The sequence below is a fragment of the Bison bison genome, unplaced genomic scaffold, assembly GCF_000754665.1.
Source record: "Bison bison bison isolate TAMUID 2011002044 unplaced genomic scaffold, Bison_UMD1.0 scf7180017864162, whole genome shotgun sequence".
Classification (NCBI taxonomy): Eukaryota; Metazoa; Chordata; class Mammalia; order Artiodactyla; family Bovidae; genus Bison; species Bison bison.
This window is the reverse complement of record NW_011494734.1, coordinates 2,031,043-2,046,078: the sequence shown is the minus strand read 5'-3', so window position 1 is coordinate 2,046,078 and position 15,036 is coordinate 2,031,043. Positions and strand designations below refer to the sequence as shown.

The following is a 15,036-nucleotide window of genomic DNA, read 5'->3' as shown; positions in this document are numbered from 1 at the left end:
CTGCTGGAGAAAATGACTGGGAGGAAGCATGAAGATCTGAGAAGGTAGGGTGAAGAAGGCTGGCAGGTTATCTAGGTAGAGTTACTTAGGAACTCTAGAGATGTCGTATGGGATGGAAAGGTAGGTGCTGGATAGGGCAATTTGATAGAACAGTGGTCAGATATGAATGTGTAGACAAATCACTTGATTCTGATTCAGTAGGTCTGGGGTTAGGTTTGAAATTCTGCATGTCTATAAAACTCCCAGGTGGTGATGCTGCTGGTTTGGGTACTACACTTTGCTAGCAAGATTCTGGGCTGATCTGTCTCCCCTTCTGCCATTATTTCCCCAGAGAAGAGTTTGAATGGTAGACCAGTGGGTTGGTATTAGAAAGACCACTTATTTGTGAAATGTCTACTCTGTGTCAGAAACCGTGCCAAGGGTTTTCTGTGTACTGCCTTGTTCTGGTTGTTGTTGTTTAGTCACTAAGTTGTATCTGGCTCTTTAGCAACCCCATGGACTGTAATCTACCAGGCTCCTCTGTCCACTGGATTTCCCAGGCAAGATACTGGAATCGGTTGCTGCTTCCTTCTCCAGGGATCTTCCCGACATAGGGATGGAACCTGTGTCTCCTGCATTGCAGGCAGATTCTTTACCACTGAGCCATTTGAGAAATCCTCTTGTTTTGGTTGCAACCCTGTAAAATAGACAACATTATCTCTGAGAGATGAAGAAATTGTAGTACAGGTACTTTTGGTTGCACATACACTATGTTTTTAGTAAATAAAGAATGACAGCATTTACAATACTGGGCATGGTACCGTGAATATAACAAACTGATATGTTGACTTGACAAATGGCTGGTCAGGTTCTTTTTTTTTCCCCCAGTGAAATAAATTCTCTGAAATCTAATCAAGCCTGTTTCTGTCTAGATACCTAAGCTTATATGATAGTTCAGTCAAGACACCACTCCTGCTAGAACAAGAAATCAAAGAAGGCCACCTTCTAGATTGTCCAACCATCCCAAGGACTTTAAGATTACCTCTCTCTAAGAGTTTTTGGAGTCTGGAATCATATAATGTACAACCTATGCAAACATACGTGTTCTGGTGATAAGCAACAACAAACTTCAAATCCACAAATGCTAAACTCAAGTTGCAGAGAAGAAATTCAATCCATTTTTGGTGCTCTTTATTCTTTGTGTAGATCCAATTATCTATTTTTCATGGATTGTGACTTTGGCGTTGTATCTAAAAAGTCACTGCTGTACCCACGATCATGTAGGTTTTATTCTCTATTCTCAGAGTTTTATAGTTTGGCATTTTACATTTAGCTCTATTTGTTTGTTTGGTTTTTTTTCGGTTTGTTTGTTTTTTGATTGCCTGTGCATGTGTGGGATCTTGGTACCCTGACCATGGATGAAACCTGGACCCCCCAAAGTGGAAGCACAGAGTCCTAACCACTGGACCACTAGGTACACTCCATGTGATCCATTTTCTAGTTGTTTTTGTAAAGTGTGTACAGTCTATGTCTAGATTCATTACTTGTGGATGTCTAGTTGTTACAGTGTCATTTGCTGAAAAAGACTATCTTGGTTGCTCTATGTTGCCTCTTTTATCAAAAATCAATTGACTAAATTTACATGGATCCATTTCTGGGCTTTCCACTATGTTCCATTGATCTATATGTAAATTCTTTCGCCAATACCATACTGTTCTGATTACTATAGCTTTTTAGTAAATCTTGAAGTTGAGTAGTATCAGTATTTGAAAATTGTTCTTCTCCTTTAATATCATGTTGGCTATTCTACTTCCTTTACCTCGCCATATAAAATTTAGAATCAGCATATTTGATATTCACAAAATTTGCTGAGATTTTGATTGAGATTTCATTGAATGTATAGATGAAATTGTGAAGAATAGACATCTTGACGAGATTGAGTCTTCCTAGCCATGGACATGGAATCTCTCTCCATTTACTTATTTAAAAAAATAAATCAAGAAAGAACTCAGAGTCTGGTAGTTTACTTCATACAGATCATATACATGTGTTTTAAAAAAACATATTCCAAGTACTGCATTGGATGGGGGGCTAATGTAGATGATAATTGTTTCCTAATTTCAAATTGTACTTGTTTTTCACTGCTGGAATATAGAGAAGTAGTTAACTTTTGTCAGTTATTAACCATATATCCAGCAACCTTACTATAATCACTTACTAGTTCCAGGAGTTTGAGTTTATCCATTTTTTGGATCATGTCATCTGCAGAGAAAGTTTTTGTTTTATAACGTCCCAATCTATAAACCTTTTATTTCCTATTCTTATCTTACTGCATTAATAGAACAAGTATGCTGAATAGGAATAGTGAGATGGGACATTTTAGTCTTGTACCTCATCTTGGTGGGAAGACTTCAAGTTTCTCACTGTTAAGTATGTTAACTGTAGGTTTTTTTGGTAGATATTCTTTATCAAGTTGAAGTTCCTTTCTGTTTCTCATTTGTTGAGACTTTTTACTAATGGGTTTTTTTATTTTGTTAAATGCTTTTTCTGCATCTATTGATGTGATCATATGATTTTCTTTTGTAACCTGTTGACATGATTGATAGCATTAACAGATTTTTCAAATATTGAACTAGGTTTGAATATCTGTGATAAAACTCACTAACGCTGGTTTTCTCCCCGTGTTTCATTTTGGATAATTTTTATTGCTAGATCTGCAAAATCATTATTCTTTCTTCAGTTTCTAAGTTGCCATTAATCCCATTAAGTATTGGGTTTTTTTTTTTCTTAAATCCTACATATTGTAGTTTGCTTCTATAGAAGTTCAATTTGAGTTTTTTAAAAATGCCATCTGTATCTCTACTTAACATACTCCACCTTCCCTATAGCTTTTTGATCATATGGAACACAATATAACCATTTTAATGTACTTTATTAATTCCAACACCTATGGTGATTCTTGGTTTTTGATTAATGTCTTCTCACTATGGGTCATATTTTCCTGTTTATTTCATGCCTCGTAACTGTTTTTATTGGATAGCACACATTATGAAATGGACATTGTTGAACACTAGATATACTTTTGTGTTTCTATGAATACTCTTGATGTTCTGGGCTCAAAGTTATTGGAGATAAGTTTAACCTTTCATATCTTATACCTAAGCATTCTTTCTTTTTTCAGCTTTGTTGAGGTATAATTGACAAATGAAATTATATTTAAACATAAAATGTTTATCAAATCACCACAATTGATTTTTTTAAATCAAATCACTACATATTTGATTTTTTGAAATCAAAATCAAATCACCACATATACATTGTGAAAAAATTCCAGTCTAGTTAACACATTTATTACCTTATAGTCAGCCGAATAGTCACCTTGCTTTACTTTGGATTCTTCAAACTTATTTAACTTATGGATGAAAATTTGTACCCTTTTTACAACCCCTATTTCCTTTACCCCTCCCCTAGCCCACTCCCTAGCAACCACTTTTCTACTATTTCTATAAGTTTGATTTATATGTAGGATTTTTTTTTAAGTGATGCTATGCATTATTTGTCTGGCTTATTTCATTTATCATAATGCCATCAAGGTCCATCCATGGCTCTTAAACTTTTTTAGGCAAGATCATAGCAGGGTTTTGTCTAGAATTAATTAGTGCTCATTATTGAGGCAAACTTTCTGAGTACTCTAACCAGTGCCCTGTGGATTTTTCCAGTCTGGCTTGTAGGAATATTCCTCTAATTCTTTCAGGTGGTTCTGTTCTCAGCCTCCAACAGTTTCCTCCCCTGCATTAGAGTAGTGTGCTAAATACTCAAGGAGGACCCTCTGCAGAACTATCTATTGGAATATGTGCTGCCTTGGTCTCCCTAGACTCAGCTCTGTTTTCTCAACCCAGGGAGTCTACTGGCTCCCTCTGGGTTTCCTCTCCCTGTCCCACTATCCCATGACCTATAAACTCAAGGTAGTGAAGAGGGACAATTGTAGGGCTCCCCTTATTCTCCCTGCCCCTCCCCCCACCCAACCACTTTAGGTCGCTGTCTTACCAGCCTGACGTCCAAGTCTTGGGAACCGTTGTTGTAAATACATCTTTACTTTTTTGGTGTTTCAGGTAGGAAGGTAAATCTGGTTCATGTTGCTTATGTTGTTCAGAGGTCAAATTCCTGTAAGGGCATTTCTCCCGCCAAGTAACTGGCAATGCAATATAATGGGAAAAAATTACCAAGTGAAATCGCTCATTGTCAAAAAAAAAAAAAAGCCCTGGCAACAGTGATCTTGCGAACTGCTCAGAGAATACATAAGTTTGTTGATAAAATTTTTTAGATTAGATAAAAATATTCTGTATGTATTTCCTGATTGAAGGATCATGTCATATCATAGAATGCCAATGGCTCTGAAAAAATAAAAATGGTTATTACCTTGAGCAAGTACTTAGTATTACTTCTAGTACACCCCAACCTACCAGGAGTTTTATTTCCATGAATCAATTTTCCCAGGACATGATAGTCTCTGTGTTAATCATACTCCAAATTATTTTTCTTCTTTTTACCTTTAGACTCCCTTCACTTATTAACCTCCACCCAACTTCTGGCAGCCACAAGTCTGTTTTCTGTATCTGTGTTTGTGATTGGGTTTTTGTTTTGTGATTATTTTGTCGATTACACATAAGAGAGATTATAAGAGTATTTGTCTTATCTGACTTATTTCACTTAGCATAATGCCCTCGAAGTTCATCTCTGTTGTTGGAAATGGCAAGAGTTCCTTCTTTTTATGGCTGAATAATGCTCCATTGTGCGTATATGCCAGATTTCTTTATTCAGCCGTTGGTGAACAGGTAGGTGGTTTCCACATCTTGGCTGTTGTAAGTAATCCTGCAGTGAATGTGGGGGTGCATATCTTTTTGAGTTAGAATAAATACTCAGAAGCAGATTGCTAGATCATATGGTAGTTCTATTTATTTTTTTGAGGAATACCCATATGGTTTTCCATAATAGCTGTACTATCTAACATTCCCACCAACAGTGCACAAACGTTCCCATTTCCTCCCACATCCTTGCCAACATTTACTTTTTTTTTCTTCTTTTTTTTTTTGATAATAGCAATTCTGACAGGTGTGAGATGATTGCTCATTGTGGTTTTAATTTGCATTTCTCTGATGCAAAATAGCATTTTGAAGCATGCAAAGATACAAATTTTATTTCCTCATTATGGCTACCTGGTTTGCACACCTGGTTTAGTCTCTTTGGGTGTTGGTTTCAGGTTTCGACTATGTATTGGGGTTCTCTAGAGAAACAGAACCAGTAGATTATATATCTATAAAACTTAGAAAGTTATTTAAATTATTGGCTCATGTGACTAAGGATGCTGAGAGGTCCCTTGGTCTGCCATCTGCAAGCTGGAGACTCAGGAAAGCTGGTGATGTAGCTCAGAAGCTTGAGAACAAGAGAGCCAATGGTGTAGATTGCAATCTGAGCCTTCAGGTCAGAGTGCTGAGGGCAGGAAAGATTGATGTCTCAGCTTATGCAGTGAAGCGGAGAACAAGTTCAACCTTCCTCTGCCTTTTTATTCTGTTTAGACCATCAACAGATTGGGTGATGCCCAATCTGCCTAACAATATTTTTAGCTGGTCTAACAACATTTCCAATATTGGGAAGGAAAATTTACATTTCTCAGCCCACTTGACTCAGGCAAATGCCAGTCTCTCCAGAAACACCTTCTGCAGATAAACTCAGAAATAAGGTTTAATGAGATATCTAGGCATCTCATGACTTGGTCAAATGGATACATTAACTTAACCATCATAGAGCAGTAGTAAGGTGCATTCTAGTCCTTAAATGTTTTTGGATTCTTGAAATCATTATACTCTACTCCCTACAATATAGCCTAGTGATCACTCTAATCTGAAGTGCCTCCAAGTCAGTATGGAGAACTTTATAACCCTGCATCCCTTTCCTGTAATGACTTCTCTTCCCTTCATCTCATCAGTCATCTAACAAGCATTGAGTACCTACTGTGAGCCAGACACTACAGTAGGCATGGTGAGAACAGCAACAGATTGATTGATAAGGGGATTCTATTCTAGAGGATGCTTACTGAGCACCTGTTTGAGGCCTGCTGGGTCCTATGCAGAGCACTTACTTATGGTAGCTTACATAATTTTCACAACAATCCTATGAAGTGGGAGCAATCCTTATATACACAAAGAAACTGAGGTCACAGAACCATGAAGTGATGAAGCAGGGATGTGAAACTAGCTAGTTTGGCTCAAGACATCCTGCTTTTAGTATCTTTGCTGAAAGGTGGCCAGCAGACAAAACTCAGTTCATGTTTGGATTTGCTTTGACTGTTAGTGATATTTTGAGGAAAAAAAAATAAGTTAAATTTGCTGGACTCTACCATTTGCCTTTATTTCCTATTCTTTCATACCCAGCCAACTCCCTTCACTCACTGCCTGGTCCTAAAGACATTTGGATTTTGGTTTCTGCACACGTCTATCCTGCCTCTTCCTTGGGGTAATTTTGCACTTTCTCCTCATTTCTCAGTTCTATTAAGGACACCTCAGGTAACCCCTTTATCACAAGCACGCCTCTTACTTTTCCTCCTTGGCTCTTTCCCATTTCTCTGAATTTTCTGTCAAATTACCTGTTTCTCTAAAAATTCTTTCTTCTCTTTCGAGCTGCATTCCATTGGCTGTGATTGTGTCTGATATCCCCTCAGACTGTTGGCAATAGCACCACAGGACTAAGAACACAGAAGAAAGTAAAAGTGGACATAATGAAAGAAGCTAATTCCCTAACCATCTCAAACCTTTGAAAGTCCATTTTCCTTCAGATCAAAAAACATGAATGAAGCTGACCACTTTCTTAGCTTTCCTTCTCTATTAAAATGGCATTAAGAGAAATGAGAAATTTTGAGGTTTTTCTTTGTTTTAACCATAGAATCTCTGGGCTCACCTGAGAAGCAAATTATAGTTGATAATGTTTTTATGAACTACATTTCAAATTCCAACCAACTGCCCATAGTTCTGAAAGAATCCATTTGTAAGTCTTCCTGTGCAAAATACTTCAGAATTTGAACATTTTCTCTGAACTCTGAATTCCCTGACACCTACTACTTTATGCTCTGCAATCTCTGTGTAAAGTACAAATGGAGATATTTTGGTTAAAAACTCTTAGTTTTACTTCCTGTACCTCCATCTTACTATTTCTGTAACAGGTACCTTGCTGATGTGCCCATGTCAAGTAGTTTATTAATTCTATTTCTGAGCCACTGTGGTCAAATTCAGAGCATTGTACTTAGTACATTAGGTTAAGCAGGATAACCCAGACTAATTTCTCAGGTTGCCAGTTATTAAAAAAAAAAAAAAATGTAGTAGCCACTAACTACAAATGGCTAGTCCAGATGGAGATGTGTCAGAATGCACACCAGATTACAAAGACCTAACACCAAAAAAGGTAAAATCTCTTTATTTTATATTAGTTACATATTAAAATAATACCTTTTAATATATTGGGTTAAATAAGAACCATTATTAAAATGGAAATAATAATGGAAGAAATTTTCCGTTATTAAAACGGAAAAAAACTGAACATGATGAGCAGATATTTTTAGCTCAAGGCAAAGGAGATGAATTCTTAAGGTAAGTGTATAGAATTATGAACCTCGATAAGAGGTGAGGGGTGCTTTTGCTACACAGTAAAACAGTAAGATAAGGAGAGGAGAAACTTAGCTTTTTGAACAGAAAGCTTTTGAATTCAGCCTTTTGTGTTGTAATGCCAGTAAGAAAGAAGAAAGAACACCGAGTCCCTCTTTTGTGTTCTTGATGCTGGGAAAGCATTGAAGCGGTAGAAAGGTGTATTCACAGCATACTTGCCTTTCAGGAGGGGAGAGTTGGCAACCTTTCCTGGGTTGCTGTTTAGAAGAGTGCCTGTTGTGGCTAAATATTGTTTTATGGTATTTGGGTCTTTTCTCCATGTATTTTTCACCTTCCTTCATTCAAACTGAGAGTCTATTCCATGTACATTATCTCAAGAGGTATAAGGCAGGCTGGAAAGTGGAAGTGACTTAGCAGTCTTTCCAGCTTTTGTTTTCCAAAAGTCTGATTCCTGGGGGACTGGGGAGAGTTAAGACGGAGAAGCGGATTTGCTGATATAAGAAGCTATCTTGAAGGTTAGCTATCTAGGTTACCTATAGCTTCACTCTCACGTTGGAGAAAGTTCACTCTCTCCAGGGCAAGAGGGACAGGAGAGAGGATGGGGGTCCAGGCACAGTAGGAAGGAGACCGTGGGCAGTACTTTGGGGGCAGCAGGATTCCAGGGAGTGGCGCATGGTGTATTGAGGCAAAAGGGCCATAAACAGACTGGTCAGAACATTCTGTGCCCCAAGGGTGGGACACAAGCGGCAGAGATCACCAGCGCATGGCCCCAGGGCTGTAGATGCCTTGGACAGTAGATGCCTCACTCCCACTCCAGACGTGTTGACTCTTTGCTGGAATCCAGAACTAAAGCACATCACGGGTGGGAGAAGGAGGGATGACATTTCCTACTGGTGTAGTAAAATATGGGCTTCAGTTAGAAATGAATTCAAATCAGAGACCATGTACGTCTCCGATGTCTATTTTGCAATCTTCTCACAGCCAGGAGATTTGCCCCCTACTACATGGTGATGGAAAAATATCTGGGGCTGTGAACTCCTCTTCTCTCTCACAGATCTGTAGATGCCCATCTCAGTATATAAGCAAGTAGGGTCACAGGATAAGATTGTCCATTCCATGGATGCTATGAGTTGTACCTCTAGAACTTCACAAGCTCCCCTTGGCAGGAAATCTGGTAGCCCTTCAGAACAGCTTGGGGACAAGAACCTGAAGGGATAGGGACCATTGACCTATAACCTGACTATTTTACTGCCTGTAAATGACAGTAAGGGACATTATTCCTTTTTTTAATATAAGAGTTTTACCAGTCAAAAAATCAAGACCATTAAAAAATTTACCGAGAAAGACTCTAATTTAGCAAGATAGCCAAGCCGCACCACTAGCTGATCAAGACACCTAAGGTAGAAATTCCCTCAGAGTGGGAAAATGCCAAGCAGGTTGCTTTGAACTGAGTTTGGGAACACTCTTACCACCTTTTCTACTTCCTAGAATATTCTATGTTCTGCTTTTGTATTTCAACCTTCCTGCTCTGGTATAAGTCCAGTATAGAGGAAAAAAAATTGCTCATCTTTAATACATACACTACTTCTATTAGGAAGAAAGAAAAGCAATAATGAACAGTTACAGTATTGGTAAAGAATCTGCCTACAATGCAAGAGGGTTAAATCCCTGGGGGAGGAAGAGTCCCCTGGGGTAAGAAATGGCAACCCACTCTAGCATTCTTACCTGGAAAATGTCATGGACAGAGGAACCTGGCAGGCTGCAGTTCATGGAGTCACAAAGAGACACAACTGAGCACATGCATGCACACAGGATCAGTATCCATACCTGGGAATGTTAGGGAAGAGGGGAGATAGGAAAGAGCCTGAGGGGCACACAATGGAAGAACTTTCATTCCTTGACTGTATAGAACAACAGAGTTTGTTCATGATGCATTGCTCAATTATTTAATTGCTTTTAACATATATAAATGCCTCTGGTGCTACACAGAATTTAGGTCCAGTCATTGTGGCCTCTTCTATCACTGCATCCATATAGCAAGCTCAAGGATGAGCGCCCAAGTCCTTGTTCTTCCCATGCTGTCCAGGTCCTTCTTGGGCAGGCACTTGCTGACTGCTGCCACCCAGAGCGACCAGAGAAGGTACTGGGAGCTACTTATATCCCAATCACTAGGACAGCAATAGTCACGGCAGCATTGAAACCCAAATCCTATGCTGGTGATAGGGTAGTGAAGCATCACTAATTAGTAGTAGAACCATGACCCTCTAGAGTAGGAGTCCTTATAGACTGTCCCATATCACTTCTTAATTCTACTGACAAGGAAAGGGGGGCCAAATGAGGTCAACCAATCCTTTCACCAGTTTTTGGAAGAACTAAGGGCCATAATCTTCTCCTGATACCTAGCCTTGTGTTCTTGGTATCCAATTAGTAACTTGAAGGAAGACAGTGGCTCAAGCACAGGTCACAAATGTAGCAGAAATGAGCAAATCAACCCTAGTGGTGAACAATCAGAAGTAATAGAACTGACTGGCATGGGGAGGGCCTGTCCGTAACAAATCATGACAGACCTAGTGGCTGGAAACAATATAAGTTTATTATGATTGTTATTATTTTTAAATTTATTATTTGAAAGTCAGAAATCTGAAGTGGGTCTTGCTGGACTAAAATTAGGGTGCTAGCAGGGCTGTGTTCCTTGTGGAGGCTCTAGGAGAGAATTTGTTTTCAGTTTCTAGGGGCCACCTGTATTCCTTGGCTCATAGCCCCCTTCTCCATCTTTCAAAGCCAGTGATGGGCAGTTGAGTCTTTCTCATGAGGCGATCTCTCTGGTCCTGACCCTGTCTTTCCCTTCCATTTTCTAGGTCCTGTGATTACATTGGGTGTGCACGTGCCCTCAGTCATGTCCAATTCTTTGCAAGCCCATAGACTGTAACCCACTAGGCTCCTCTGTTCATGGGATTTCCCAGGCAAGAATACTGGAGTGGGTTGCCATTTCCTTCTTCAAGGAATCTCCCCAATCCAGGGGTCGAATCTGTGTCTCTTGTGTCTCCTGGCAGATGCATGTGGCAGATACATGGCACCACTGGTGCCACCTGGGAAGCCCCATTGGGGTCAACCAAATGATCCTGGATAATCTCGCTATTTAAAAAAAAATTAATCACATCTGCAAAATCCCCTTTGCCATGGAAGGTGTTAGATGACAGATTCTGGGGATTAGGATGTGAAGGTCTTTCAGATATCATTCTGCTGCCTACAACATCCCTTAGCCAAAATATTGATAAAGATTAATACTTCTGCAGGTTGGATGGAGTCCATGGGCTGCCAGTTTGTAATTCTCAATTTATTGATATGCTAAGCATCATATAGGTACATAAAAAGTATGATAAAGCCTTTAACTTTGAGAATAGTCAGACTGGAGGATAAAGATGAACGCAAAGCAGTGGGACATCATGTGCTAGAAAGTGTGTAGGGAAGCACCACCTGGCACACGGGTTCGATGCTGCCAGTGGTGCTCTGTGTCCTACTAGATGCCTGCAAGCCTTATATCTCAATTCTAGATGGGAGAGGAACCCACATTCTGATTGACTCACTTTATCTGAGAAGAAACTGAAGCCTTTGAGAGGGGAAGTGATAGAGTTAATGGTGGAACTGGTGTTAGGGTTCTGGGATCTCAATGCCGCAGCTCATTTCTCCTGCTGCCATACAGGCTAATCCCAACCAGGGTTCCTGCCTGGCATTCATGGCTCTTCATTCTCTGACTCCACAGTATCATCTACTGCCGCCTTCTCTTATGATGCAAGGTGCCCTTGCTCTCATCACATTACCCTCCTTATTGCCCCAAGAATGCACACACTCTTCATTCATTGGTTTGCTCATCTTTGAATCTTGATTCATAGATTGAGCTGCTAGTTTGCAAGGCTCTGAACCAGGTTCTGCAATATATGATCAAGTCCTGTGCTCTGAGGATCTTCTCATCCAACACAGCAGTCCCTATGCTTGTCCTGTTGTAGCACTAAAGGTGGATTGTTCATTCATTGGTCAGTGCCCTGACACGTCCTCTCCTTTCTTCCCATCTTCAGAGCAGAAGGCCTGAAGTGGGCAAGAGCACTATTGTTCAAGAGAACACTTGCAAAATAGTTTTTTGTAACTTAGAAAAGATCAACGTATGTCATTTGTAAGCTTATGTATAAGCAGTAAGTGACCCAGGTAAAACTGATGTGACTTACAGGAAAGAACCACCGGTAGTGGCTCATGTGGCCCTCTGTGGTCAGAATACCCTTTTTGAAGTGAATACCTAGGAGCTTCAGGGCTTCCCTGGTGACTCAGATGGTAAAGAATCTGTCTGCCGATGCAAGAGAGGCAGATTCAATCCCTGGGTTGGGAAGATGCCCTGGAGGAGGGCGTGACGATCCATTCTAGTCTCCTTGCCCAGAGAATCCCCATGGACAGAGGAGACTAGAGGGCTACAGTCCATGGGGTCACAAAGAGTTGGACATGATTGAGCTGAGTGACTAAGCACAGCACTAGGAACTTCAACTAGTCTTTATTTTTCCAAAGGGAAGGAAAACAACTTAGATAAGGAGCTCTACACCCTTCTGAGGAGGAAACTTGGCATCTGATCTTTCACCTTTGTATTCTTTGAGTAAATACCATAAAAGCATAAAGGAACTGGGAGAGTTGGTCTGGAGAAGAGGCTAGAGAGAGAAACTGACAAGAGTAACCTGTCTGAGGGGAGAGATTTGTTCTGCGGATTCCAAGGGAACAGTGTCATTGAGAGAAAACTTCAAGAGATATTTTTCAGTCATGTGACTTAGTCCCCAAAGCGACATGGTCAAAATAGCAGATTAGGAAACTCTTGGTTGCAAGAAGCAAAATCCTAGCCCAGGTGAGCTGCTGCTGCTAAGTCATGTCAGTCGTGTCCAACTCTGTGTGACCCCATAGACAACAGCCCACCAGGCTCCCATCCTGGGATTCTCCAGGCAAGAACATTGGAGTGGGTTGCCATTTCCTTCTCCAATACATGAAAATGAAAAGTGAAAGTGAAGTTGCTCAGTCATGTCTGACTCTTCGTGACCCCATGGACTGTAGCCTACCAGGCTCCTCTCTGTGGGATTTCCCAGGCAAGAGTATTGGAGTGGGTTGCCATTGCCTTCTCTGTCAGATGAGCTAGTCAAAGATAATAAAGAACTTAATAATGACTGAAGCCAGCCAGCCCTAGATTCCGAGCACGTGGTTAGAATTCTGTCTCCATTCCTGGCCTCCCAGCACAGGTTCTGAGGGCCACATGATTGGCATCCCAGGTCACACCCCATGGTTTAGCTGTTTGCTTAGCTGAAACCAGCCTCCCTCCCCAGCACACTCCAGGGATTGGCTTTCTCTGACCCTGGAGAACAGTGTGGGAGAAGTGGGGGAGGAGAGAATAGGAGTTCCCCACCCAAACCTCAAAGTCAAGGTTCATGTGACCACCCACACCCCTAAGAAAGTCAAGCTGCTTAATTGGTGAAGGGAGAATGGGTGAAAAGCAGGTGGTAAGAGGAGGTGCTGTCTGTCTCCAAGATGGGTCAGAACAATTGAAGCCCTTGGCTTGTTTCTTTTGTTCCACACAAAGGCTGTGCAGGCTTCTTGAGCAGCACTTCCTCAGATGCCCTGTTACTCTATCCAGTTCCACCCTCTCATATCCTCTGCTACTCTCAACACCAGGTTGCCCACTTCAAGGCTCCACATCCTCCACTCAGCCCTTCCAGCAAAGCCAAAGAACCAGTATGATGGGTAGGGCTGTGCGGGGACAGGATAAGCCTGTGTGGGGCAGGGGTGGGGGAATGGAAAACACTGGCTGCTGCATCGCTTTATCCCATCATGTCAGGAAAACCCAAATTCTCCCAAGTGGAAAGGTCACCTTTGCAAGACACTGAGTTCCCAACCCTAGAGACCAAGACTCGCTCATAGGAACTAAGGACGCTGGGGTTTATAAACGCTCCTGGTGCTCTGAGGCCTGGAACTTTAGACAAGTCCACTCTGTGTCTCTTAAAGAGGCAATTTCTGTTCTCACCTGCTGTCAAGTGTGTGGCAATGATTTAAAGCTGAATTTGTATCTGAATTAGGATCTGGCACACCTGGATCTGTTCAACAATTCACTACATGCATCATATGTTGGATATAAGTTCCAGTCAGTAAAAGAACACTGTGCCCACTTTTTTTTCATAGAGCTTATAACAAACATCTCAGTTCAGTTGAGTTCACTCAGTCGTGTCCCACTCTTTGCAACCCCATGGACTGCAGCACGCCAGGCTTCCCTGTCCATTGCCAACTCCCGGCACCTACTCAAACTCATGTCCATTGATTTGGTGATGCCATCCAACCATCTCATCCTCTGTTGTCCCCTTCTCCTCCCACCTTCAATCTTTCCCAGCATCAGGGTCTTTGCCAATGACTAGGATCCTTGCATCAGGTGGCGAAAGTACTGGAGTTTCAGCTTTAGCATCAGTCCTTCCAATGAATATTCAGGACTGATTTCCTTTAGGATAGACTGGTTGGATCTCTTTGTTGTCCAAGGGACTCTCAAGAGTCTTCTCCAACACCACAGTTCAAAAGCATCAATTCTTTGGTGCTCAACTTTCTTTATAGTCCAACTCTCACATCCATACATGACTACTGGAAAAACTATGACTTTGACTAGATGGACCTTTGTTGGTAAAATAATGTATCTGCTTTTTAATATGCTGTCTAAGTTGGTCATAGCTTTTCTTCCAAGGGACAAGTATCTTTTAATTTCATGGCTGCAGTCGCCATCAGCAGTGATTTTGGAGCCCAAAAACCTAAAGTCTGTCACTGTTTCCATTGTTTCCCCATCTATTTGCCATGAAGTGATAGAACCAGATGTCATGATCTTAGTTTTTGTGATCTTGAATTTTAAGCCAACTTTTTCACTCTCCTCTTTCACTTTCATCAAGAAGCTCTTAGTTCTTCATTTTCCACCATAAGGGTGGTGTCATCTGCATATCTGAGGTTACTGATATTTCTACCAGCAATCTTCATTCCAGCTTGTGCTTCATCCAGCCCGGCAATTCACATGATTTGCATATAAGTTAAATAAGCAGGGTGACAATATACAGCCTTGACAAACTCCTTTCCCAATTTGGAACCAATATGTTGTTCCATGTCCAGTTCTAACTGTTGCTTCTTGACCTGCATACAGATTTCTCAGGAGGCAGGTCAGGTGGTCTGGTATCCCCATCTCTTAAAAATTTTCCAGTTTGTTGTGATCCACACAGTCAAAGGCTTTGGCATAATGAATAAAGCAATAGTAGATGTTTTTCTGGAACTCTCTTGCTTTTTCGATGATCCAGCGGATGTTGGCAATTTGATCTCTGGTTCCTCTGCCTTTTCTAAATCCAGCTTGAACATC

The 15,036-nt window shown here is 40.9% G+C and overlaps 1 long non-coding RNA gene across 2 annotated transcripts; it reads right to left on the bottom strand.

The window, feature by feature from the left end:
* Positions 1-591: 591 nt before the first annotated feature.
* Positions 592-4,496, bottom strand: LOC104989699. 2 transcript variants are annotated; one of them, XR_825404.1, is made up of 3 exons: positions 4,443-4,496; positions 4,027-4,171; positions 592-676 (listed from the first exon to the last, which is right to left on the bottom strand). It is a non-coding gene; the product is annotated as an uncharacterized LOC104989699 (long non-coding RNA). The 2 variants fall into 2 exon arrangements; XR_825403.1 differs by lacking the exon at positions 4,443-4,496 and adding an exon at positions 4,399-4,438.
* Between the last annotated feature and the right edge of the window lie 10,540 nt (positions 4,497-15,036).